Consider the following 27,894-nt stretch of genomic DNA (forward strand, 5'->3'; position numbering starts at 1 on the left):
AGTACATGATGAAACAAATACAAAAAGTCCCACAGTCACAAACCAAGCTAAATACTGAAGTATTTATCTTCATAAATACTGAAATATTATATTTATGGAGATCAGGTGCAAGACTGTGAGATACAGGTAGTATATAAAGAATATTCAGTCAGTTTAATATTTTCAGCATTCAGTAAGGTCTAAATTCAGATCAAGTTGGAAGACTATCAGAAATTTTGCATATGTTGACCATGTTATTGTAGTTCTTCACAGACATGTGAATTATGCTGTGTTTTAATATTATCTATACAGATTTTCTCCAAACAAAACTGCCACTCTTGTTCTAACATTCCTCCCACTTGATATAAACAAAATCCATCCATACCCACTTAGGGGCTTTTCTGATGGCTCAGTGGTAAAGAATCCATCTGCCAAGGCAAGAGCCATGGGTTCAATCCATGGTCCAGGAACATTCCCTGGAGAAGGAAATGGCAACCCACTCCAGTATTCTTGCCTGGAAAAACCCCCATGGACAGAGGGCCTGGCAGGCTACAGTCTATGGGATCGCAAAGAGCCAGACATGACTTAGCGACTGAGCCATTATTTCATGGCAAATAGAAGAAGAAAAATCAGAAGCAGTTGACAGATTTTATTTTCTTAGGCTCGAAAATCACTGCTAACATTCACTGCAGTCATGAAATTAAAAGACACTGGCTCCTTGGAGGGAAAGTGATGAAAAACCTAGATAATGTACATCATTTGTCAACAAATGTACAAATACTGAAAGCTATGGCTTTTCCAGTAGTCATGTGCAGGTGTGAGAGTTGGACCATAAAGAAGGCTGAGTTCTAAAGAACTGATGCTTTAAAACTGTGGTGCTGGAGAAGACTCTTGAGAATCCCGTAGACTGCAAGGAGATCGAACCAATCAATCCAAAAAGAAATCAACCCTGAATACTCATTGGAAGGACAGTTGCTGAAGCTGAAGCTCCAGTACTTTGGCCACCTTATGGGAAATGCTAACTCATTGGAAAATACCTTAATGATGGGAAAGATTGAAGGCAAAAGGAGAAGAGGGCAGCAGAGGATGAGATGGTTAGATAGCATCACCAGCTCAATGGACATGAATTTGAACAAACCCTGGGAGATAGTGCAGGACAGAGAGGCCTTGTGTGCAGTCCATGGGGTTGCAAAGAGTTGGATAGGACAACATATCCACTTAAGCATCTGCCCCAGCAATACTTTTGAAGGGAATCCCATATATAAGCCTCGTTGTTCTACTATGAAAACCCAATGAAGAATGTCTTTAAGAAGTTATTCTATGAAGAACTGTTTTCTTTTTTTCTGATAAATACCAAGAACTCAGTTTTCACTTTGACTCTTGGGAAGTTTAAAACTTGAGCTGAGACTCCATATAGCAATAATGTAGGTCTCTATGACCTGAATATTTATTTTTCTGTTTTGTATCCTGGCTGAAACTTTCCTATTATTTAAAATATTTGTTTCCCTTTTTCTTTGTGTAAAATTGATCTTTTAGAACATTTTATTGTATATGTTCATATTATAAGAAACCTTGAATGCTTTTAAAATGAGGTAGAGGTACAAGTAAATACTTTTTAAAATGTCAGGTGACATAATCATTTGGCAAGAGAATTACATTCATTCACAGGAGAAGGATTAAAAACAGCAGATTGTGGTAGAATGTAATATTCAACAAATTAATGCATTATCCCTCTCAAAACACAAAACAAAACCCACACAGTCTTGTAGCCTAAACCATACATGAAAAGACATAACTTTGTTTTTCTAATTTTACTTTTTCAACTTTGATATTTATAATAAAGTTCTGTATTGATGTACAATTACATTATAGAAATTTAGGAATGTGGAAATAACAAATTGTATTGGGATATATACATATATAGCAATTTATCCATTACTTTTTGGTTATCTAATTTGTCAATGTACACATTTTTAATTACTTTTAATTACATTACTTTGCCAACAAAGGTCCATCTAGTCAAGGCTATGGTTTTTTCCAGTAGTCATGTATGAATGTGAGAGTTGGACTATAAAGAAAGCTGAGTGCCTAAGAATTGATGCTTTTGAACTGTGGTGTTGGAGAAGACTCTTGAGAGTCCATTGGACTGCAAGGAGATCCAACCAGTCCATCCTAAAGGAAATTAGTCCTGAATGTTCATTGAAAGGACTGATGTTGAAGTTGAAACCCTAATACTTTGGCCACCTGATGGGAAGAACTGACTCACTGGCAAAGACCCTAATGCTGGGAAAGATTGAAGGCAGGAGGAGAAGGGGTCAACAGAGGATGAGATGGTTGGATGGCATCACCGACTCAATGGACATGAGTTTGAGTAAACTCTGGGAGGTGGTGATGGACATGGAGGCCTGGCGTGCTGCAGTCCATGAGGTCTCAAAGAGTAGGACATGACTGATTGACTGAACTGAACTGAATGACATTTTTAATAGTCTCTTATGATCCTTTTTATTTCTGTGGCATCAGCTGTAATGTCTCCTTTTTCATTTACAATTTTATGTTTGAGTCTTTTCTCTTTCATTCTTAGATTAGCTAAAGTTTTGTCAATTTTGTTTATCTATTCAAAAAGCCAGGTATTTGTACTAATGCATTTTTTTTCTAATTTTACAGTTATCTATATTATTTATTTCTGTTCTAGTAAAGATATGACCAACCTAAATAGCATGTTCAAAAGCGGAGACATTACTTTGCCAACAAAGGTTCGTCTAGTCAAGGCTATGGTTTTTCCTGTGGTCGTGTATGAATGTGAGAGTTGGATTGTGAAGAAGGCTGAGCGCCGAAGCATTGATGCTTTTGAACTGTGGTGTTGGAGAAGACTCTTGAGAGTCCCTGGGACTGCAAGGAGATCCAACCAGTCCATTTTGAAGGAGATCAGCCCTGGGATTTCTGTGGAAGGAATGATGCTAAAGCTGAAAGTCCAGTACTTTGGCCACCTCATGCGAAGAGTTGACTCATTGGAAAAGACTCTGATGCTGGGAGGGATTGGGGACAGGAGGAGAAGGGGACCACAGAGGATGAGATGGCTGGATGGCATCACTGACTCGATGGAGGTGAGTCTGAGTGAACTCCGGGAGTTGTTGATGGACAGGGAGGCCTGGCATGCTGCGATTCATGGGGTCGCACGGAGTCGGACATGACTGAGCGACTGATCTGATCTGATCTGATCTGATTTATTATTTAATTTCATCTGCTAATTTTGGGCTTAGTTATTTTTGAACTGTGGTTTTGGAGAAGACTCTTGAGAGTCCCTTGGTCTGCAAGGAGATCCAACCAGTCCATTCTGAAGGAGATCAGCCCTGGGATTTCTTTGAAAGGAATGATGCTAAAGCTGAAACTCCAGTACTTTGGCCACCTCATGTGAAGAGTTGATTCATTGGAAAAAACCCTGATGCTGGGAGGGATTGGGGGCAGGAGGAGAAGGGGACAACAGAGGATGAGATGACTGGATGGCATCACTGACTCAATGGACGTGAGTCTGAGTGAACTCCGAGAGTTGGTGATGGACAAGGAGGCCTGGCGTGCTGCGATTCTTGGGGTCGCAAAAAGTCGGACACGACTGAGTGACTGATCTGATCTGATCTGATTCTCTTTTCTTAGCTACTTGAGGTATACAGTAAGATTGTTTTAGATCTTTCATCTTATTTTAATCTAGGCTTTTATCTTCATGAACTTTCCTTTTAATGCTTCTTTAGCCACTTACATAAATTTGGTATATTTGTTTTCATTTTCATTTTTTTTGCAGTGTGAAAATTTTATTGCTGCAAAACATTGCAGAGTAGGTTTGTTTTCATTCTTTATCTTTGTTTTATAGGGGCCCTGTCTCTCCATTGACACAGGGTAACATAATCATCAGTACCCTTGTCCTTTTCTTTTATAAGATAATTAAAAATCTTTTCTTATAGCCATGTGTTATTTACTTTTCAAATGGAGAATAACTACTTTACACTACCATGATAGCCTCTATCATGAATAAACATGAATTGACCATAAGCATACATGTGTCCCCTCCTGAACCTTCTTTCCCACCCCATCCAGGTTGTCAGAGAGCACAGGCTTTGGGTTTCCTGAATCCTACATCAAAGTCCTGCTGGCTATCTAATTTACATTTGGTAATGTATATATTTCAATGCTATTCTCTCAAATCATCCCACCTTCTCCTTTCATTCTTTTACATGTAGCTGTCCAGTTTGCCCAGCACCACTTATTGAAGAGGCTGTTTTTGCCCCATTGTATATTCTTCCCTCCTTTGCTAAAAACAAGGTACCCATATGTGCATGGGTTTAATTCTGGGCTTTCTATCTTGTTCCATTGGTCTATGTTTCTGTTTCTGTGCCAGTACCATACTGTCTTGATGACTGTAGCTTGGTAGTATAATCTGAAGTCAAGAAGGTTTATCCCTCCAGTTCCATTCTTCTTTCTCAAGACTGCTTTGGCTATTTAGGGTCTTTTGTGTTTCCATGTGAATTGTGAAAATTTTTGTTCTAGTTCTAAGAAAAATGCCATTGGTAACTTGATAGGGATTGCACTGAATCTGTAGATTACATTTGGTAGTATAGTCATTTTCAAATATTGATTCTTCCTACCCAGGAACATGAGATATCTCTCCATCTGTTTATGCCATCTGCTTTTTCTCATCAGTGTCTTATAATTTTCTGTGGACAGTTATTTTGTCTCCTTAGGTACGTTTATTTCTAGATATTTAATTATTTTTGTTGCAATGGTAAATGTGATTGATTCCTTAATATCTTTCTGATTTTTCATTGTTAGTATATAAGAATGCAAGAGATTTATGTATATTGATTTTCTATCCTGCGACTTTGCTGAATTCACTGGTTAGCTCCAGTAATTTTCTGATACCAACTTTAGGGTTTTTCTATGTATAGTATCGTGTCATCTGCAAACAGTGAGAACTTTACTTCTTCTTTTCTGATTTGGATTCCTTTTATTTCTTTTTCTTCTCTGATTGCTGTAGCTAGGACTTACAAAACTATGTTGAGTAATAGTGGTAAAAGTGAACACCCTTGCTTGTTCGTGATCTTAGGGGGAATATTTTCAGTTTTTCATCATTGAGAATAATGTTTGTTGTGGACTTATTATATATGGTCTTTATTTATGTTGAGGTGGGTTCCTTCTATGCCCATTTTTTGAAGAGTTTTAATCATAAACAGGTGATGAATTTTGTCAAAGGCTTTTTCTGCATATATTGAAATTATCACATGGCTTTTATCTTCCAATTTGTTAATATGGTGTATCACATTGAGTGATTTGCATATATTGAAGAATCCTTAAATCCCTGAAATAAACCCAACTTGATCACGGTGTATGAGCTTTTTAATATATTGTTGAATTCTGTTTGCTAAAATTTTGTTGAGGATTTTTGCATCTATGTTCATCAGTGATATTGGCCTGTAGTTTTCTTTTTGTGGGTTGTCTTTGTCTGGTTTTGGTATCAGGGTGATGGTGTCCTCATTGAATCTGTTTGAAAGTATTCCTTTCTCTGCAATTTTTTTTTGGAAGAGTTATAGAGAGATAGGCATTAGCCTGTCTTTAAATGTTTGATAGAATTCACCTGTGAAGACTTCTGGTCTTGGGCTTTTGTTTTTTTGGAGATTTTTTTTTTCATATTTTTCAAAGGAATTTATTAAGAAACAGGGGGGAGAAATATAAAGTAAACAATCAAAGGAATCAAAGAGTTTACAACATAGCTTCTTCAGGCCAGTGGCAACTAAGAAATACTTGCTGAGCCGACACCAAGGGTACGGAGGCCCGAATTCCATTTTCAATCCCATCTCTCTGGTTTGGGAAGGCAATCTGACTTTTTGGAGGAAGTTTCAAGCTGATTGGGTTGGCAGCCAAGAGAGATGGGATTGAAAATGTTTTTTGGGAGATTTTTGATCAGAGCTTGTAGTTGGGTTGTTCATAATTTCTATTTCTTCCTGGTTCAGTCTTGGAAGATTGAACAATTCTAAGAATCTGTCCAATTATTCTGGGTTATTCACTTTATCGCCATATAGTTCCTCACAATAGTCTCTTATAATCTTTTGTACTTCTGCATTGTCTATTGTACCTCTCCTTTTTCATTTATAATTTTGTTTATTTGATTCTTCTCTCTTCTTTTCTTGGTGAGTCTGGCTAAAGTTTATCAATTTTGTTTATCTTCACAAAGAACCAGCTTTTAGCTTTATTAATCTTTGCTATTGTTTCTTTAATATCTTTTTTCATTTATTTCTGCTCTGATCTTTATGATTTCTTTCCTTCTGCTAATTTTGGGGTTTCTTTTTCTTCTTTTTCCAGTTGTTTTAGGTGTAAAATTTTGTTGTCTATTCAATGTTTTTCTTTTTTCTTGACGTAGGATGGTACTGCTATAAACCTCCCTCTTAGAACTGCTTTTGCTGCATCCCATAGTTTTTGAGTTGTGTTTTCATTGTCATTTGTTTTGAGGATTTTTATTATTATTATTATTTCCTTTTGGATTTCTTCAGTAACCTGCTTGTTATTTAGGAATGTATTAATCTCCAGTGTTTGTTGTTTTTAGTTTTTTTTTTTTTTTTTCCCCTTGTAATTGATGTCTAGTCTCATAGCTTTGTGGTAAGAAAAGGTGCTTGATTCTATTTCAGTTTTCTTAAATTTACTGAGATTTGATTTGTGACCCAAGATGTGTCCCATCCTGGAGAATGTTCCATGTACACTTGAAAATAAGGTGCACCCTTTGCATTTGGATGGACTGTCCTGAAGATATCAATGAGATCTAATCATTCCATATGTTCAGAAAATATACTTGCTATGATTTCAATTTTATAAAATTCATTAAGACTTGTTTTGTGACCTAATACATGATCTATCCTAGATACTGTTTCATCTGTGCTGGAGAAGAATGTGTACTTTCCTGCCCTTGGGGGACTATTTAGTATATATTCCTTAAGGTCATGTGTCTCTAGTGTTTTTCCAGTTCTCCATTTCCTTACTGATCTCCTATCTGGATGTTCTATTCATTATTTAAAATGGACTATTGAAATCTCCTACTGCTAGTGGATTTTGTATTGTTGAATTGGTTTCTCCATGGGAGGAAGGAGAGTCTCAGGCTTCTTATTCTATTATCTTATATTTTACCCTTGTAACTAGCTTTTAAATCTAGTAACAGAGTGATAATATGTGACACTATAATTAAGGCTTTATGAGTATTATTTTATACCCTTTATATTTTTCAGATTTTGCTTTAAAATTTTTGATCCTATGTTTTCTAAAATAGTAAAATTTATCATTATGAATCAATATTTTATATAAAATGACACCCTTTGCCCTATTTAGTTTTGCCTTCATTTCCACTTTGTCAATTAGTAATATTATAAGTATTTTTATTTTTGTCATTGCCTGGCAAATATTTGTCTATCTGTTGATTTTTAATCAGTTTGCCTCATTTAATCTTTCAGCATGTATCTTATAAGTGAAAAAAGTAATAATATGTTTTTATTATCTCACAAAACCTACTTCTAAATAAAGTTTTCATCTCTTTACATTTATTTTCACAATTGATAAGCTTGACCTGACTTTTATTTTGCAATCAAAATAAATTTTTTATAAAAAAAATTTTGTAATTTTTATTCCATGGATTTTAATTCTTCTAGTTGCCTATTGTTTATCTTTGAGATATTTCTCATAATTTCTCTTAAATATAGTATGACAAAAATAATTTTGATTGTCATTTCACATTTGACTTAATGCAGTGTTATTTTTTATTTATGTTTCTACTCAAAACTTTGAAAACAAAAGTCTCTTACAGTGTAATGCATGGACTCTAGGGAACCACAGACAGACTTAAAGGATTGCATCAACCACTTGAAAATTTAGGCCAATATTTTATTTATTGAAAGGATATTTTCTTTAATTTTATTTTTTAACTTTACAATATTGTATTGGTTTTGCCATATATCAACCTGAATCCACCACAGGTATACACATGTTCCCCATCCTGAACCCTCCTCCCTCCTCCCTCCCCGTACCATCCCTCTGGGTAGACCCAGTGCACCAGCCCCAAGCATCTAATATCATGCATCAAACCTGGACTGGCGACTCATTTCATACATGATATTATACATGTTTCAATGCCATTCTCCCAAATCATCCCACCCTCTCCCTCTCCCACAGAGTCCAAAAGACTGTTCTATATATCAGTGTCTCTTTTGCTGTCTCGTATACAGGGTTATTGTTACCATCTTTCTAAATTCCATATATATGCATTAGTATACTGTATTGGTGTTTTTCTTTCTGGCTTATTTTGATAAGAAGAAATTTTTAAAATCCTTCAAAGTGATCATGATCCCTAAAATGTTAAGTACCACTGATTGAGGTATTATGCCATTGTCTTCTAGCTTATTCTTTGGAGAAGAATGTCCTTCACGTTACTGGTTTGATATTCTGCTGTGTCTATTATGCTCTTATTTTATCAATTTATTGTCTATATATTTAAAAATATAATATGTGTTTGTTTGCATTTTTCTTAGTTAGATTTCTTGGTCTTCTTTAATTTCAGTCTGCTATTTTCTTAAGGCTCTCTGGTACTGTTTCATGCAAACTGTTCTATTTTCTACTTTTGAAGATAATAGCATATATATTCTAGAAATTTCATGTGCATCTTAACACAAAACTATTTTAAGAGATTTTTTTTCTGAGTTGTCATGGCAATTTTCCCTTTCTCGCTTCCTTCAGAGTCTTTTTAAAAGCTTCATACCAGTTTTACAAGTTCATGACTGTTTCAATAGCTGTGTACCTAAGCATGCTATTTTCTAGAAAACAGGAGGAATATAGTTTCTATAACTTTCTTAACGGTCTATTTAGATATTGGCATTTTTTTTTTCCTTTTCACAGCTAGATCTGAAGTTGAGTTCATATGGATCCTACCTCAATTTGCAATACTTTTATTTTTTGGGGTTCTATTAAAAGTATTTTAGATATTATCTAGTTACAGCTCTCATATATATTTACTAGACTTGGAAATGAGATGCAGTTTGAAATAGTTATTTAGACAGTATGAAGTGTACGTCTACCATATACACTCTCCCAATATTCATTCTTGTTTATATTCCTCACTCCCCCTTAGATGTTTACATATCAGGATACTGCATGCATTCATTCATCTCTTCTCTTCCTTCCAAGCAACATTCTGACGTGGTTACTAGGTGAAAGCAAAAACTAATTTGTACTGGACATAGCCAAACTCTGTCTCTGTTTGGCTCAAAATATATGTGCCATACATTTGGAAGATAACACTTTTTTTTTTTTTGTCCTGTTTTTTTTGATCAGGACAGTACTTCTGTTCCAGACTTAGGTGAAAACAGTAAAACTGAGTGAACTTTTATTTTTATCATTATGTCCATGTGTGTAACCCTTAGTGTTTTGTTTTAGATGGTTGAGAATGAAGCATTTTTTTTTTTTAGTTTATCCCTATAAATAATACTGGATATAGAAAGTAGTGCTTTCTTGATGGCTCAGTGGGCAAATAATCTGCCTTCAATGCAGGAGACACAGGAGATGGATGTTTGATCCTAGGGTTGTGATGATCCCTTGGAGAAAAAAATGGCAACCCACTTCAATATTCTTGCCTGAAAAATCCCATGGATAGAGGAGCCTGGTAGACTACAGTCGAAAGGGTCTCAAAGAGTCAGACACGACTGGGAAAATAAGGACATGGAAAAGTATGAAGAGACTCAGACCAAATATCTTTGTTTTTCTCCTTATCATTTGGTTTTCTTACATTTATCTTAGAGATGTTTTGTGTAACCAATCATGACTACCTTGTTTTCATGCTAAAATTAAATTCGCTTCCTGAAATATTTGTACCTATTATTTCATTTCTATTACATTTAATTTCTCTGTCATTTTGTTTTGAATGGATATTAAGTCTCAGGTCTTTATGTTAGATCCCATTTTAGTCATTAATCCTGTCCTGAAGTGTGTAAAACCTTTTATTCTAAAAAATTACACCATATTAAAAATTGTCCTAATTTTTCTGAGATGTTTCAAAGTATTTGTGTTCCTATGTAAAATTACACTTAGATCTCCCTATTACTTAAATCTCCAAGACTTTATTTTTGAAGACACTGCAGAATGAGTTTGTCTATTTATGAATCATTAGTTGACTTGTTTGTTCATGTGAACCATTCCACTCCACCTCACAAAATAAAAACAAATGAAGTCTACAAATCAGTCATAAAATAGCAACAATAAAACATCAAATTAAGTTTAAGTAAAATTTTTATAATGGCGACTTAGTTCAGATTTGCCTACTGCCAGATTATGAAACTTATTTGATCATCATGGGCAAACTATGATGTAGATACTATTATTGTATCCTTTATTGTTAAAAGGGAAGTATGACAAGATTAAGCATCTTGCCTCAGTTCATGTAGCTTGTAAGTGGCAGACCAGGATTCAAACTCAGGTTGCCTATCTCTTTAATACCTTCATAACCACTAAATTATACAGAATCTCATTACATTTCATTTCCTTATGGACTTCAGAGGCCAACAATCTCAATATTATAAGATAATTAGCTATATAGAATATGTATAGAATATGATTTTATACATTTTGTCATTTGAGTATTCATAGAAATAGGCTTGTTAAACAGTGGTATGTGTGTTTGCTGATATGACTTTATATGGGAGCAAAGAATGGTTGACACTATTTGGTATAAGTAGCAATAATACTCGGTTTACTGTAGGAGTTCTCTGGTATTCATATGAAATAGACTAGTTAATATGATGTCAGTTACTTAGCTAGACACTGGGAATACACTGATTAACCCAACAGGTCCTATGGAGATATGGACATTAAATAAATCACTTTACATATTTCTTAAACTGAGTTTATGGGCACAGACTAATTTGAAAAGAAGTACTGGGTCTAATTAAGACTATTGGGAGTGCCTTGTCAATGTCCTTGTCACTGAAAAAAAGCATAGTGTACTCAAAAGACTGTAAGAAGTGTTCTATTGCTGAAGTGGAGAAAAAAGGTGGAGAGAATCCTGAAATAAGACACTAAAGATAGGAATCAGAATATTATGGGCCTTGTATCTTATGTTAAAGAATTTTATTTCATCCAGATGAGAGTACTAATAGGATTTTAGGGAGAGAAATGGCTTGTTAACATGAGTACATTAGAAAAATGATCCAATGAGATATTACAACTGTCACTAGTGAGAGGAAAGATAGACAAGTAGCACTAGTAATATTTGGGTTGAAGATAAATTTTAGAAAATGCTATATAACCACAGGTCATTTCTATAGAAGACTGACAAAATACTCATGTCAGATAAAATTATTCTAAGAGAATTGTGGTTTTGTACTTTGATTTCAGGTAAGGGTGCAAGTAGCATGCATCAGTACAAAGGTAATGAAGACCTTTCCAGGGATTTAAGTAGATGTAAGATACAGTTGGCAACCGGATGTAGGAGGCAATGGCAACCCACTCCAGTACTCTTGCCAGGAAGGTCCCATGGATGGAGGAGCCTGGTAGGCTGCAGTCCACGGGAGACTTCACTTTCACTTTTCACTTTCATGCTTTGGAGAAGGAAATGGCAACCCACTCCGGTATTCTTGCCTGGAGAATCCCAGGGACGGGAGAACCGGGTGGGCTGCTGTCTATGGGGTCACACAGAGTCAGATACAACTGAAGTGACTTAGCAGCAAGATATATTATTGTTCATAGGGAAGTAATATCTCTTTAGGACTGCCAAGTGGATACTGGAGAGAACTTATGATACACCTTGAGGCATCATTTACACATCATTTATTTGGATGTAGTGGAGTTAAAAGTCAAAATGAAAATACCTACTAGAAACTGACTGCTCCCAGGATATATGTAGACATTATTGCTAACCCTCTATGACTTTATTCTTGTACTAACCAAATCAGAAGATCAGTGCCCTAAAATTAGTTTTCTGACCAGCAATATCTTGAATAGTTAAACCTTAAAATGCTGCCTTCTTCTAGAGGTCCTCAATGAACTTCATTACTAGAACAATGCAATCATTCAGTCAAGCCCTATGGGTCTCAGAGTAATTGGGGAAAAATATCCAACTAACCCACTGAGTCCTTCAGCTGCCATTCATAGACTGGCACCATGTAATATTCCAAGTAGAGCAACTGCTCTACTATCACAGAAACCTTACCATATTAATACTGTGGACTCAGCCATTTTGAAGACTAAAGGAAGTGATTGTGTTTAATGTATAGCAGCTGACTCTTTCAATTTTCCTCTTGAAATTCCTCAATAATAATATTCGTGAAACTAAAAAGTATATATATAATATATATATATATGTTTCTTATATATATATATATGTTTCTTTCTGAACAAAACTACAGATTTGTGTAGAATTACTCTACTAAATTTTTGACCATGTGCATGTGTAAGACAGAAATGTTTGACTATAAAGATTTCATATTGATGTAATGACAGCTTTCAGCTAAGCACTTACAATACGTGTTTCCCCAATGGTTTCCTTACATACTGTCAATTGAAATGCACATTAAAACAGTCAATCCCAGTTTTTCAGCATCAGTGCAGAGTAATTGGCTGCATTTATATTTAAAAATAGTATCTAGTGGAACTTAAACTATGTTGAATATGTCTCATTAAAATATGCATTGCAGATAAAATAATTGGGCACAGGCAGATACATGTATTGAACTTTAAATGCAGGAGGTTTGAAGTTGTCTGGGCAGTGATTACATTTTCAAAATTTATCTTTGTATTTTTAGCACCTAAAATATAGGCAAATAGAAGGTATTCAAAAATTTTTGATGGCAGAATGAAGGAACAATTGAATAAATAAATGAATAGACAATAAAAGAATGATTAAATCACCCGAAATAATTTTAAATTTTTGTATTATCATTTTTATGCAAAAATATAAGGAAAGATGTTGTTGGAATTTTTTTGTGTTTAGACTGAACCTAAAAATATTTTGACTTTTTTTGTTTCGTTCAGCCCAATTCAGTTACTCGGTAGTGTCCAACTCTTTGTGACCCCCATAGACTGGAGCACGCCAGGCTTCCCCATCCATAACCAACTCCTGGAGCTTTTTCAAACTCATGTCCATGGAGTGTGTGATGCCATCCAACATTTCATCCTCTGTCGTCCACTTCTCCTCCTGCCTTCAATCTTTCCCCTACCTTCAATCTTTCCCAGCATTAGGGTCTTTCCCAATGAATCAGGTCATCCCATCAGGTGGCCAAAGTATTGGAGCTTCAGCTTCAGCATCAGTCCTTCCAATGAATATTCAGGACTGATTTCCTTTAGGATTGACTGGTTTGATCTCTTTGCACTCCAAGGGACTCTGAAGAGTCTTCTCTAACACCACAGTTCAAAAGCAGCAATTGTTTGGCCCTCAGCTTCCTTTGTAGTCCAAATCTCACTTTCATACATGACTATTTGAAAAAAAAAAAACATAGCTTTGACTATATGGAATTTTGTCGGCAAGGTAATGTCTCTGCTTTTTAATATACTGTCTGGGTTGGTCATAGCTTTTCTTCCAAGGAGCTAGTGTCTTTTAATTTCATGCCTAGTCACTATCTGCAGTAATTTTTTTTTCTGTTTAGTATCTACTAAACAAAGCTAGTGGAGGTGATAGAGTTCCAGTTGAGCTATTCCAAATCCTGAAAGATGATGCTGTGAAAGTGCTGCACTCAATATGCCAGCAAATTTGGAAAACTCAGCAATGGCCACAGGACTGGAAAAGGTCAGTTTCCATTCCAATCCCAAAGAAAGGCAATGCCAAAGAACGCTCAAACTACTGCACAATTGCACTCATCTCACATGCTAGTAAAATAATGCTCAAAATTCTCCAAGCCAGGCTTCAGCAATATGTGAACCATGAACTTCCTGACGTTCAAGCTGGTTTTAGAAAAGGCAGAGGAACCAGAGATCAAATTGCCAACATCCGCTGGATCATGGAAAAAGCAAGAGAGTTCCAGAAAAACATCTATTTCTGCTTTATTGACTATGCCAAAGCCTTTGACTGTGTGGATCACAATAAACTGTGGAAAATTCTGAAAGAGATGGGAATACCAAACCACCTGATCTGCCTCTTGAGAAATTTGTATGCAGGTCAGGAAGCAACAGTTAGAACTGGACATGGAACAACAGACTGGTTCCAAATAGGAAAAGGAACACTTCAAGGCTGTATATTGTCACCCTGTTTATTTAACTTCTATGCAGAGTACATCATGAGAAATGCTGGACTGGAAGAAACACAAGCTGGAATCAAGATTGCGGGAGAAATATCAATAACCTCAGATACACAGATGACACCACCCATATGGCAGAAAGTGAAGAAGAACTAAAAAGCCTCTTGATGAAGGTGAAAGTGGAGAGTGAAAAGTTGGCTTAAAGCTCAACATTCAGAAAACGAAGATCATGGCATCCGGTCCCACCACTTCCTGGGAAATAGATGGGGAAACACTGGAAACAGTGTCAGACTTTATTTTTCTGGGCTCCAAAATCACTGCAGATGGTGACGGCAGCCATGAAATTAAAAGATGTTTACTCCTTGGAAGGAGAGTTATGACCAACCTAGATAGCATATTCAAAAGCAGAGACATTACTTTGCCAACAAAGGTTCGTCTAGTCAAGGCTATGGTTTTTCCTGTGGTCATGTATGGATGTGAGAGTTGGACTGTGAAGAAGACTGAGCACCGAAGAATTGATGCTTTTGAACTGTGGTGTTGGAGAAGACTCTTGAGCGTCCCTTGGACTGCAAGGAGATCCAACCAGTCCATTCTGAAGGAGCTCAGCTCTGGGATTTCTTTGGAAGGAATGATGCTAAAGCTGAAACTCCAGTACTTTGGCCACCTCCTGAGACGAGTTGACTCATCGGAAAAGACTCTGATGCTGGGAGGGATTGGGGGCAGGAGGAGAAGGGGACGACAGAGGATGAGATGACTTGATGGCATCACTTACTCGATGGATGTGAGTCTGGGTGAACTCCGAGAGTTGATGATGGACAGGGAGGCCTGGCGTGCTGCGATTCATGAGGTCGCAAAGAGTTGGACACGACTGAGTGACTGATCTGATCTGATCTGAATCTAAGAGATGAGATTTGAGGCATTCAAACACTTAAAGGAAGATCTGGTTCAGTCTATTATAGGGTTCCTGTGTCTTGGTGTGCATAAGGTTTTGTTTAAACTCTCCACGCATTTCTGGCGGGTATGGGGTTTGATTTTAAACATGCTATCCTCACTCCTGCCATTTTGTTAAGGCTTCGCCTTTGCCCTTGATCGTGGGGTATCTTTTTTTTTTTTTTTTTTCCTCTGGGATCTGACATTCTACTGTCGATGGTTGCTCAGCAGTTTGTCGTAATTTCAGAGTTCTCACAGAAGATGAGCACACGTTCTACAAATGTCATGCCAGTGCTCCTTTGCCACCATAAAGGAGGCTATGTGCATAACGGGGACTTCAGTATTTTTGCCTTGAGAATCCATGAACAGTATTAAAAGGCAAAAAGATAAGACACTGAAAGATGAACTCCCCAGGTCAGTAGGTGCCCAATATGCTACTGGAGAAGAGTGGAGAAATAGATCCAGAAGGAATGAAGAGGCTGAGCCAAAGTGAAAACAACATTCAGTTGTGGATGTGACTGGTGATGGAAGAAAAGTGCAATGCTATAAAGAACAATATTGCATAGGAACTGGAATGTTAGTTCATAAATCAAGATAAGTTGGAAGTGGTCAAACCAGAGATGACAAGAGTGAACATCGACATTTTAGGAATCAGTCAACTAAAATAGACCAGAATGGGCAAATTTCATTCATATGACCATTACATCTACTACTGTGGACAAGAATCCTTTAAAATAAATGGAATAGCTCTCATAGTCAACAAAAAAGCCCAAAATGCAGTAATTAGGTATAATCTCAAAAAAGAACAGAATGATCTATGTTGGTTTGCAAGGCAAACAATTCAATATCAGAGTAATCCAAGTCTATGCCCCAACCACTAATGCCAAAGAAGCTGAAGTTGAATGGTTCTATGAAGACCTACAAGACCTTCTAGAACTAGTACCAAATATATATATATATATATATATATATATATATATATATATATATATATATCCTTTTCATCATAGAGGACTGGAATGCAAAAGTAGGAAGTCAAGAGATACTTGGAGTAGCAGGCAAGTTTGGCCTTGAAGTACAAAATGAAGTAGGGCAAAGGCTAACAGAGTTTTGCCAAGAGAATGCACTGGTCATAGCAAACACCTTCTTCCAAAAACATAAGAGACGACTCTACACATTGACACCACCAGATAGTTAATACTGAAATCAGACTGATTATATTCTTTGCAGCCAAATATGGAGAAGCTCTATAGAGTCAGCAAAAATAAGACCGGAAGCTGATATGGGTCAGACCCTGAACTCCTTACTGCAAAACTGAGACTTAACCTGAAGAATGTAGGGAAAACCACTAGACCATTCAGGTATGGCCTAAACCCTTATGATTATACAATGGAAGTGACAGATAGACTAAAGGAATTAGATCTGATAGAGTGCCTGAAGAAATATAGGCAGAGGTTCATAACATTCTATAGGAGATGGTGATCAAAACAATCCGCAAGAAGAAGAAATGCAAAAAGGCAAAATGGTTGTCTGAGAAGGCCTTACAAACAGCTGAGAAAAGAAGAGAAGCAAAAGGCAAAGGAGAAAAGGAAAGATATATCCATCTGAATTCAGAATTCCAAGGAATATCAAGGAGAGATAAGAAAGTCTAAGTGATCAATGCAAAGAAACAGAGGAAAACGATAGAATGGGAAAGACTAGAGATCTCTTCAAGAAAATTAGAGATATCAAGGGAACATTTCATGCAACAATGGGCACAAGAAAGGACAAAAACGATATGGATCTAACAGAAGCTGAAGATATTAAGAAAAAGTGGCAAGAAAACACAGAAGACCTGTATAAAAAGACCTCAAGAACCTGGATAACCACAATATTGTGATCACTCACCTAGAGCCAGATATCCTGGAATGTGAAGTCAAGTGGGCCTTAGGAAGCATCACTATGAACAAAGCTAATGGAGGTGGGTGATGGATTTCCAGTTGAGCTATTCCAAATCTTAAAAGATGATGCTGTCAAAGTGCTGCACTCAATAGCCAGCAAATGTAGAAAACTCAGCAGTGGCCATAGGACTGGAAAAGGTCAGTTTTCATCCCAATCCCAAAGAAAGGCAATGCCAAAGAATGCTCAAACTACCACACAATTACACTCATCTCACATTCTAGCAAAGTAATGCTCAAAATTCTCCAAGACAGGCTTCAACAGTACATGAACTGTGAACTTTGAGATGTTCAAGCTGGATTTAGAAAAGGTAGAGGAACCAGAGATCAAATATCCAACATCCATTGGATCTAGATAAAAACAAGAGAATTCCAGAAAAAAAAAAACCAAAAAACTTCTAAACATCTACTTCTATTTCATTGACAACACAACAACCTTTGACTGTGTGGATCACACAAACTGTGGAAAATTCTTAAATAGATGGGAATACCAGACCACTTTACCTGCTTCCTGAGAAATCTGCATGCAGGTCGAGAAGAAACAGAACCAGACATGGAACAATGGACTGGTTCCAGATTCGGACAGGATTATGTCAAGGTTGTATATTGTCACTGTGCTTATTTAATGTATATACAGAGTATATCATGCAAAATGCAAGACTGGATGAAGCACACACTGGAATCAAGATTACATGGAGCAATATCAATAATATCAGATATACAGATGACACCACCCTTATGGCAGAAAGCAAAGAGGAACTATGGAGCCTCTTGATGAAAGTGAAAGAGGCGAGTTAAAAAGCTGGCTTAAAACTCAACATTCAAAAACTAAGATCATGTCACTCAGGCCCATCACTTCATGGCAAATAGATGGGGAAACAATTGAAACAGTGACAGACTTTATTTTCTTGGGCTCAAAATCACTGCAGATGGTGATTGCAGTCATGAAATTAAAAGACACTTGCCCCTTGGAAGAAAAGCTATGACAAACCTAGAAAGTATGTGAAAAAGCAGAGACATTAACAGTACTTTATTGACAAAGGTCTTTATAGTCAAGGCTATGTTTTTTCCAGTAGTCATAAATGGATGTGAGATGGGACCATAAAGAAAGGTGAGCACTGAAGAATTGATGCTTTTGAACTGTGGCATTGGAGAAGACTCTTGAGAGTCCTTTGGAAAGCAAGGGGATCAAACCAGTCAATCTTAAAAGAAATTAGTCCTGAATATTCATTAGAAGGACTGATGCTGAAGCTGAAGCTCCTTTGGCCATCTAATACAAAGAACTTACTCTTTGGAAAACACCCTAATGTTGGAAAAGATTGAAGGCAAGAAGAGAAAGGGACAACAGAAGATCAAATGGTTGGATGCCATCATTGACTTAATGGATATGATTTTGAGCAAGCTCCAGGAGTTGTTGATGGATGGGGAAGCCTGTCGTGCTGCAGTCCATGGGGTCACAAAGAGTTGTACACGACTGAGCCAGTAAACTGAATCTAAGAGACACTGCTGCAACATAAAATGATGTGAAGGTTAGGGATTTGTTTGGGTCTAGCAGATAGGCAGGGACTTCGTGATATTTTTCTATCTTTTGACATTACTGGCCACAGTGATATGTGAATTAATTCTAATTTCTGTTACATTGGCTAAAGCATGTTTTCGAGAATTGGAATGCAGCCTTAGTTCTCTCCCCTCCAAAAAAATCTACTTAGTTATATGGTATGATCTCAGTATCACTTCTGTAAACTTGTTTTCATCATAAGTGAGTCTTGCCAGATTCATTTTCAGGCAGGCATTCCCCTTTGGGGCTTCCCTGGTGGCTCAGACGGTAAAGCATCTGTCTACAATGCGGGTGACCCAGGTTCAGTCCCTGGGTTGGGAAGATCTCCTGAAGAGAGAAATGGCAACCCACTCCAGTATTTTTGCCTGGAAAATCCCATGGCCAGAGGAGCCTGGTAGGCTACAGTCCATGGGGTCACAAAGAGTCGGACACGACTGAGCGACTTCACTTTCACTTTTATTCCTTTGGATTAAGCAGTCACTTCTAAAAACGTTAAAATTATTCTATCTAATTTAACTATTTGACATCAGCAAATAGACAAAGTTTAAAATGTTTGTAGATTATTATGGAACACATACTTAAAAGTGTGACTTCTTAGCCAAAACTTATTAATGTCTCGATGGTTGTTCCCATTACCATTTTGCACACGTTTGACCTCAGTCAATATTTGTTGTTTAAAACAATGTTCTCTGTAGAAAGTGTGGTGAGAGAGCATTCAGAAATGACAGAATTTTAGACCTTAGAAAATAACTGAACTGTACAAAGAGGATATGGTCCAATACATTCCAGAAATTGCTATCTAGGGAGTAAATAGTCTGTCTTCCCATTCCCAATTTTCTTAGTTGACCTATGGATGACTATGACAGGTCCCACAAATTATATCTCTGGGTGACTGTTAACGAGACAGAACGTGAAGACTATCAAAAAAACTAGTTAGAGACTTTATTGAGGAAGCAGATTAGATTCTTCAAGGTTCATGTACCGAATCAGATTAAAAATATGTGAATAGATATCTGCAACACCAATTTACCACCGAATGTTGATAATTCAGGAACTTCATGTAAAATCTTGCACCAACAGCAACAGATGTCTGATTAAGATGATTGACATAACAGCAAGAACAAACTTTTACTCAGTATTTAATGTCAGAAACTATACTAAGAACTCCATGCATATTATCTAATTAATTCACATTGATGTTAAGGTATACATATATTCTTACTATCTTTGGCCTCTTGATGTGAAGAGCATGCTAACTGGAAAATACCCTGATTCTAGGAAAGTTTGAGGGCAGGAGGAGAAGGGGTCAACAGAAGATGAGATGGTTGAATAGGTTCACTGACTCAATGAATATGAATTTGGGCAAACTCCAGGAGATAGTGAAGGGCAGGGAAACCTGGTGTACTGCAATCCATGGGGTTGCATAGAATCAGACATGACTTAGTGACTGAACAACAACAAATTATTATTATCTCCAATGATACACTGATTGACAACATGTCCCTAACTGTTCCCTGCTTCCTATTTCCACACCCTATTTAATTAATTTTGTTGTTATTCCCATCAAGAGGAATCTGTTTCCTCACTACTTTTTCTTTTAATTGAAGTATAGTTGATTGATTGGAAATGTCATGCCAGTCTCTGCTATTCAGCAAAGCAACTCAGTTATATACATATGTACATTTTAAAATAGACTTTTTCTTTATGGTTTATCTCAGCAGATCAGATATAGCTCCCAGTAGGACCGTGTTGCTTATCCATAATGAATGCATTAGTTTGTATCTACAAATCCAAAACACCTATTTCATCCTTCTGCCTCCCCCTCATCTCCTTTGGCCACCACAAATCCAATCTCGATATCTGTGAGTCTGTTTCTTATTTGTGCCATTTTTTCTGATTCAGCCTATCAGTGATATCAGGATTCCCTCTTGGCTCAGTCAGTAAATAATCTGCCTGCAATGCAGGAGACACAGGTTCAATCCCTGGGTCATGAAGATCCCCTGTAGAAGGGCAAGGCAACCCACTCCAATATTCTTGCCTGGACTGGCATACTGCAGTCTATGGAGTTGCAAAGACTTGAACATGACTTAGGGACTGAACAACAACAACAACAACAAGTATTCCATTATATATATGTACCACATCTTTATCCATTAATCTGTTGGTGAGCATTTAGTTTGCTTTCATGTCTTGGTTACTGTAAATAGTGCTGCTATGAACATGGGGGTACATGTATCTCTTTGAAATTAGTTTTGCCCAGGTATATGCCTAGGAGTGGGATTGTTGGATCATATGACAATTCTATTTTAGCTTTCTAAAGAACCACCATACTATTTTCCATAGTGGCTACACCAACTTACATTTCTACCAACAGCGTAGGACTGTTCCCTTTTTTCCATACTCTTTCCAACATTTGTTATTTTCAGACATCATTTTAATAATGGCCATTCTGACTAATATGAAGTGGTACCACATTGTAGTTTTAATTTGCATTCTTTAATAATGAGTAATGTTGAATATCTTTTCATGTGCCTACTGACCATCTACATGCTTTCTTTGAAGAAATGTCTGTTAAGGTCTTCTCCTCATTTTATGATTTTTTTGTTGTTGTTGTTTTGTATGATCCATTTGCATATTTTGAAAATTAAGCTTTCGTTGGTTGCATCATTGACAAGTATTTTCTCCCATTACATATAGTACCTTTTTTTTTTCTTTTATGATTTTTTTTTGTTGTGCAAAGAGCTTCACTAGTGGCTCAGATGGTTAAGTATCTGCCTACAATGTGGGAGACCTGGGTTCAATCCCTGGGTCAAGAAGATCCTCTGGAGAAGGGAATGGCTACCTACTCCAGTATTCTTGCCTGGAGAATACCATGGACAGAGGAGCCTAGCGGGCTACTGTAAACAAAGAGTTGGGCATGACTTAATGTCTAACACTTTGCTCTGTGAAAGCTTGTAAGTTTGATTAGTTCTCATTTGTTAAGTTTTGTTTTTATTTTTATTGCTTTGGGAGACTGACTGAAGACATTCATACAATTTATGTCAGATAATGTTTAACCTATGCTCTCTTCTAGGAGTTTTATAATGTGTCTTATGCTTAAATCTTTAAGCCATTTTAAGCTTATTTTTGGGCATCGTGTGAGGGTGTGTTCTAACTTCACTGATTTACATGCAGTTGTTCAACATTCACAGCACCACTTGCCACAGAGACTATCTTTTTCCCATTTTATATTCTTATCTCCTTTGTCAAAGAATAATTGACTATAGGTGTGTGGGTTTATTTCTGGGCTGTCTATTGCATTCCATTTGATTAGCATGTCTATTTTTGTACCAATACAAATACCACATTGATTTTATTCCTGTAGCTCTATAGTATTCTCTGAAGACTGGGAGACTTATGCCTCCTGCTTTTTTCCTCACCTCCCCCCCCCCCCACAGGGTCGCTTTGGCAATTCTGGACTTTTTATGGTCCCATGTAAAATTTCTGATTGTTTGTCCTAGTTCTGTGAAAACTGCCATGGATAATTTGATAAGGATCACATTATATCTGTAGATTGCTTTTCTTGGTATTGTCATCTTAACAATATCAATTCTTCCAATCCAAGAGCATGGGCTATCTTTCTATTTCTTTGAATCCTCTTTAATTTCCTGAAATGTGGAAGACCTGGCAATTCTATTTTAGCTTTCTAAAGAACCATGATACTATTTTCCATAGTGGCTACATCAACTAAGAAATTAATAATTTATTTATTAATGCTTTATAGTTCTCAGCATATTTTTTTTTTTGTCTACTTGGTCAGGTTTACTCCTTGATATTTTTTGGTGCAATTTAAAAAATATTGTTTTTTAAGCATTTCTGTTTTGATATTTCATTGCTAGTGTAAAAAATGAAACCTATTTCTGGGTGTTAATCTTGTATCCTGATACTTGGTTGAATTGACTTATTAGATGTAATAGTTTCTGTGTGGAGTCTGAAGGGTTTTTATTTGTAGTTATTATGTCATCTACATATAGTGACAAATTTTCTTCTTCCCTTCCAGTATGGATAGCTTTTAATTCTTTTTTCTTGTCTGATTGCTGTGGCTAGGACTTCCAACACTATGTTGAATAGAAGTAATGAGAGTGGGCATCTTTGTCCTGTTCCAAATTTTAGTAGGGAGGCTTTTACATTTTCACCATTGAGTACTATACTGACTGTGCGTTTGTCATAAATCATTTTTACTATATTAAGATATATTCCCTCTAAACCCATTTTGGTAAGAGTTTGTGTGTGTGTGTGTGTGTGTGTGTGTGTTTAAATAATTAATGAATGTTCAATCTGTCATATGCTCTTTCTGCATCTACTGAGATTATCACATTTTTTTTCTTTTGTTTGTATGGTATATCACATTGAATGGTGTTTGTTGAACCATCTTTGTGAACTTAAGATGAGTCCCACTTCATTGTGGTATATGATCTTTTTATATGTTGTTGAATTTCATTTGCTAATACTTTGGTAAGAATTTTTACATCTATATTAATCAAAGTTATTGACCTGTAATATTCTCTTTTTTTGGTGGTATCTTTGACTGGTTTTGGTATCAGAGTGATGGTAGCTTCATAGAATGTCTTTGGAAGTGTTCACTGGTGTTCCATCTTTTGGAAAAGTTTGAGGAGAATTTGTATAATTTCTTTGTATGCTTCATAGAATTTGCCTGTGAGGCTGTCTGGTCCTGGACTTTTGTTTGTAGGAAGATATTTTTTGCAAAATCTATTTCACTTCTAGTGATTGGGCTGATAAAATTATCTATTTATGAGGTAGGTTAGGTTGTTTATTTGAGATTTTTTCTTGTTTTTTGAGTAGGCTTTTATCACTATGATAAAGTGTGGAAGAAACACAAGCTGGAATCAAGATTGCTGGGAGAATTATCAATAACCTCAGATATGCAGATGACACCACCCTTATGGCAGAAAGTGAAGAGGAACTCAAAAGCCTCTTGATGAAAGTGAAAGAAGAGAGTGAAAAAGTTGCTTAAAGCTCAACATTCAGAAAACAAAGATCGTGGCATCTGGTCCCATTACTTCATGAGAAATAGACGGGGGAACAGTGGAAACAGTGTCAGACTTTATTTTTCTGGGCTCCAAAATCACTGCAGATGGTGACTGCAGCCATGAAATTAAAAGACACTTACTCCTTGGAAGGAAAGTCATGACCAACCTGGATAGCGTATTCAAAAGCAGAGACATTACTTTGCCAACAAAGGTCCATCTAGTCAAGGCTATGGTCTTTCCTGTGATCATGTATGGATGTGAGAGTTGGACTGTGAAGAAGGCTGAGCACCGAAGAATTGATGCTTTTTAAATATGGTGTTGGATCAGCCCTGGGATTTCTTTGGAGGAAATGATGCTGAAGCTGAAACTCCAGTACTTTGGCCACCTCATGCGAATAGTTGACTCATTGGAAAAGACTCTGATGCTGGGAGGGATTGGGGGCAGGAGGAGAAGGGGACGACAGAGGATGAGATGGCTGGATGGCATCACTGACTCGATGGATGTGAGTCTGAGTGAACTCCGGGAGTTGGTGATGGACAGGGAGGCCTGGCGTGCTGCAGTTCATGGGGTTGCAAAGAGTCGGACACGACTGAGCGACTGAACTGAACTTAACTGAACTTATCACTATGAACTTACCTCTATGAACTACTTTGATTGACTCATTGGCTTTTTTGTAGCATGCTTTTTTAATCTCCATGAAATTTTTAAAATTTATTTTTCTGTGGTTGACTTCTAAATGCATGCCATTGCTCTCAGTGAAGATGATTGAAATAATTTCTATACTCTTATTTGTTGAAGTTATTTTTGTGTCCTCATACATTCCATTTGGAGGCTACCCAGATGGCACCTGCCAATGTAAGAAACCTAAGAGATGTGGGTTTGATCCCTGGGTTGGGAAGATCCCCTGGAGGAGGGCATGGGTACCCACTCCAGTATTTTTGCCTTGAGAATCCCATGGACAGAAGAGCATCATGGGCCACAGTCCCTAGGGCTGCAAAAAGTTGAACATGACTGACTTGACTTAGCACGCACACATGCATGTTTCATTTGCACTTGAAAAGAGTTTGCATTTTTGGGGAGGGGGGTATAATATTCTGTTCTGTGTCCATTGATACGAGTGGAATGTTAAAGTCTCCTACTATTACAGTCTTCCCATCAATTTCTCCCATTATATCGGTTAGTACTTATTTTATATGCTTGAGTGTTCCTATATTAGGGGTGTATACATTGACGTGTAAAATCTTCTTCTCGTATTGATCTTTTTTTCATTATATAGTGTCCTTCTTTATCTTTCTTTATGGACTTTGTTTTAAACTCTATCTTGTATGATATGAATATTGAAGCACCTGCTTTCTTGTCACTTCTATTTACATGAAATATCTTTTCTATCCTCGCACTTTCAATTTATGTGTGTCTTTTGCACTACAGTGGTTCTCTTATAGGCAGTATATTGTAGGTTCTTGCTTTTTATACAGTCTGCCACTCTATGTCTTTTGATTAGAGCATTTAGTTCATTGACCTTTAAGGTAATATTAATACATATAAATTTGTTGTCATTTCAAATCTTGCTTTTCAGTTGTTTCTTCTTTGTTCCTTTTTTTGTGGTTTGAATATTTACTTTTGTTTTATGTTTTGTTCTCTTCTTTTTGTATTTTGTGAATATATTGTATGTTTTTGAATAGATGTTCTGTTTTTCGAGTATGTTAATCCCTTTTTATGTCTGCTTGCTTTAGACTGATAGTCATACAGGCTCAAACACATTCTTAAAAAAAAAAAAGGAAAGAAAAAAATCTGCATTTTCTTATTCTCCTTTCCCCAATTTTTTGATTCCGATGTCCTTTTTTATGTCTTTATGTATATTCATTTTCTGTTCCTTGTGTTTATCATTACTTCCACAAATATTTTTTTTGATCTGTTTACTAGCTAATTTAAGTAATTAACTTTCCAATTATGACTTCTTCCTTCCTATATCTTCTTGTTTCTTTTCTATTTAAAAATGCCATTTAAGTTTTTCTTTTAAGCTAGGTTTAGTATTGCTGTATTCTTTCAGTTTTTGTTTGTCTGAGAAATTCTTTATTTCTCTTCCTATTCCAAATAATATTGTTGGGTAGAGTATTCTAGATTTCATATTTTTCCCTTTCAAAATTTTTAATATTGTTTGCCACTCCCTTCTGTCCTGCAGTGTTTCTGTATAGAAATAAGCTGGTAGCCTTATGGGGTTCACTTGTAATTAACACTTGCTGCCTTTAGAATCTTCTCTCTATCTTTAATTTTTGCCATTTTTTAAAAATGCCTTGGGGTAGGTTTATTTGGATTCATCTTGTTTGGGGCCTTCTGTGCTTCCTGTATCTGTATATCTGCTTCATTGTTTAAGTTTGGGGAATTTCCAGCTATAATTTTTTTCATATACATTTTCAATCTCCCTTTTCTTTTCTTCTACTTCTGGAAAGCCTATTATGCATATATAAGCATGCTTTACATTATTTCACAGGTATCTTTTATTTCTTTAAATTTGGCTTTCTGTCTGCTGTTTTGATTGGGTAATATCCATTTTTCTACCTTTCAGATTATTTATTCTTTATTCTAAACTATTCATTCTGCTAATCATTGCCTTTAGCTCAGCTTTTGTCTCAGGAAATGAATTTTCTAATTTTTCTTGTATCTTCCTTATAATTTCTAGTTCCTGTTTATAGTAATCTGTATTTCTGTCAATAGTCTTTCTTAATTTTTTCAGTATTTTCATTACGTCCTTTTTGAACTTTTTGTCTGTTAGACTGAAAAGGTCTGTTTTATTGTTTGTTCCTTCAAGTGATTTCTATTTGTCTTTTAACTGAGAATGGCTCCTATACATTTGCATTTTGTTTATTTTTCTCTTATTCTGTGAATTTAGGAGAAATAATTTTCTACTGCAGTCTTGGATGGCTATTTATTTGTGGGAGCATATATCATAGCTTGTGTGGGCTTAATATTTTTTAACATGAGGGGTATTTTTGGTTTGAGTGCTTGCCATCTCTTTCCTCAGAGTGTGCTAACCATTATCCACTTGATAGAGGATTTGCAGGTGTGCAACCCATGCTTGCTTCCAGGAAGGTAAGGGCAGTGATTAGTTCCCAGTTGTGGGACACTTGGAGGTGGCAGTAGTGGGTTGTATGTGCTCCTTGGGAAATGGCAGCAGCAACTTGTGCCCTCTTGTGGGATCCTCAGTGGCAGCAGCTGTCTGCACTCTCCTCTGAAGACCATGATAACAGAAGCAGTTCACACCTGGCCCTAGAGCTCATGTAGGTGGGTGGTACCATGCTGCCTGAGAGTACATGAAAAGGAAAAAGATCTATGGTGGACCACCCTTCTAATCAAACACCCTAGAACAAGGGCTCCTTGCCTCTCTGGTAGGCCCAGGCTTCTTCTTGCATTCCCTAGGTGTGGCACACAACACTGTAGCCCCCTCAGGCTATCTCCATGCATCCAAATCCAGTCCTCTTCCCGTGGTCTGATCTTCAAAACCTGAGCCTCAGCACCTAGCCTCCACTCACCCCAGTGGACAAGTGGACTCCACTAAGGAGAGTCATCTGGCACTGACCAGATGATCTGTGCAGGTCTCTCTCCACTTTGCCTTCTGCAAACTGGGTGCTATGCTCTCCTTTGAGGCTCCAAAGCTCCCCCTCTGTCCCAGCTGATCTCATCAGTGAGATGATAGGATTTCTCACTGTGTGGAAACCTTTCCACTTTACAGCTCCTTCCCAGGGATGCAAGTTCCATCCCAGTTCCTTTCTCTCTGTATCTCTCTTTTTTTTGTTTTCTTTGCCCTACCCAGATATGTGGAAATGTTCTTGCCTTTTGGAAGTCTGAAGTATTTTGTCAGTGTGAAATAGATGTTCTATGAGAATCATTCCGTATAAAGATGTATTTTTAATGAATTTGTGAGAGAATTTAGCTCCATATTTTACTCCTCCTGCCACCTAGATGTGATCTTATCCTCACTCTTTAAAACTAAATTTTCATTGTTAGCTGATTTGGTTAATAAAACATGTTAAAAGTGATATTGTGCCAATTCAGAGTCTGAGTCTGTGTGTGTGTGTGTGTGTGTGTGTGTGTGTGTGTGTGTGTGAACTCTGCCATTTCCATGTGTTCAAGGATAATCTAACTTGCTGTAGGATGAGAGGCCACATTAGAGAGAGCTAGTTAACATTAGCCAAAGTCTGGACAAACAGCCTCCTAGC

The 27,894-nt window shown here is 36.8% G+C and overlaps 1 pseudogene; it reads right to left on the minus strand.

Annotated features, from left to right (window-relative positions):
• LOC113888118 overlaps positions 1–27,357 on the minus strand; it is a 195,987-nt pseudogene extending 168,630 nt beyond the window's left edge.
• Between the last annotated feature and the right edge of the window lie 537 nt (positions 27,358–27,894).

The sequence above is a fragment of the Bos indicus x Bos taurus genome, chromosome X (genome assembly GCF_003369695.1).
Source record: "Bos indicus x Bos taurus breed Angus x Brahman F1 hybrid chromosome X, Bos_hybrid_MaternalHap_v2.0, whole genome shotgun sequence".
Lineage (NCBI taxonomy): Eukaryota > Metazoa > Chordata > Mammalia > Artiodactyla > Bovidae > Bos > Bos indicus x Bos taurus.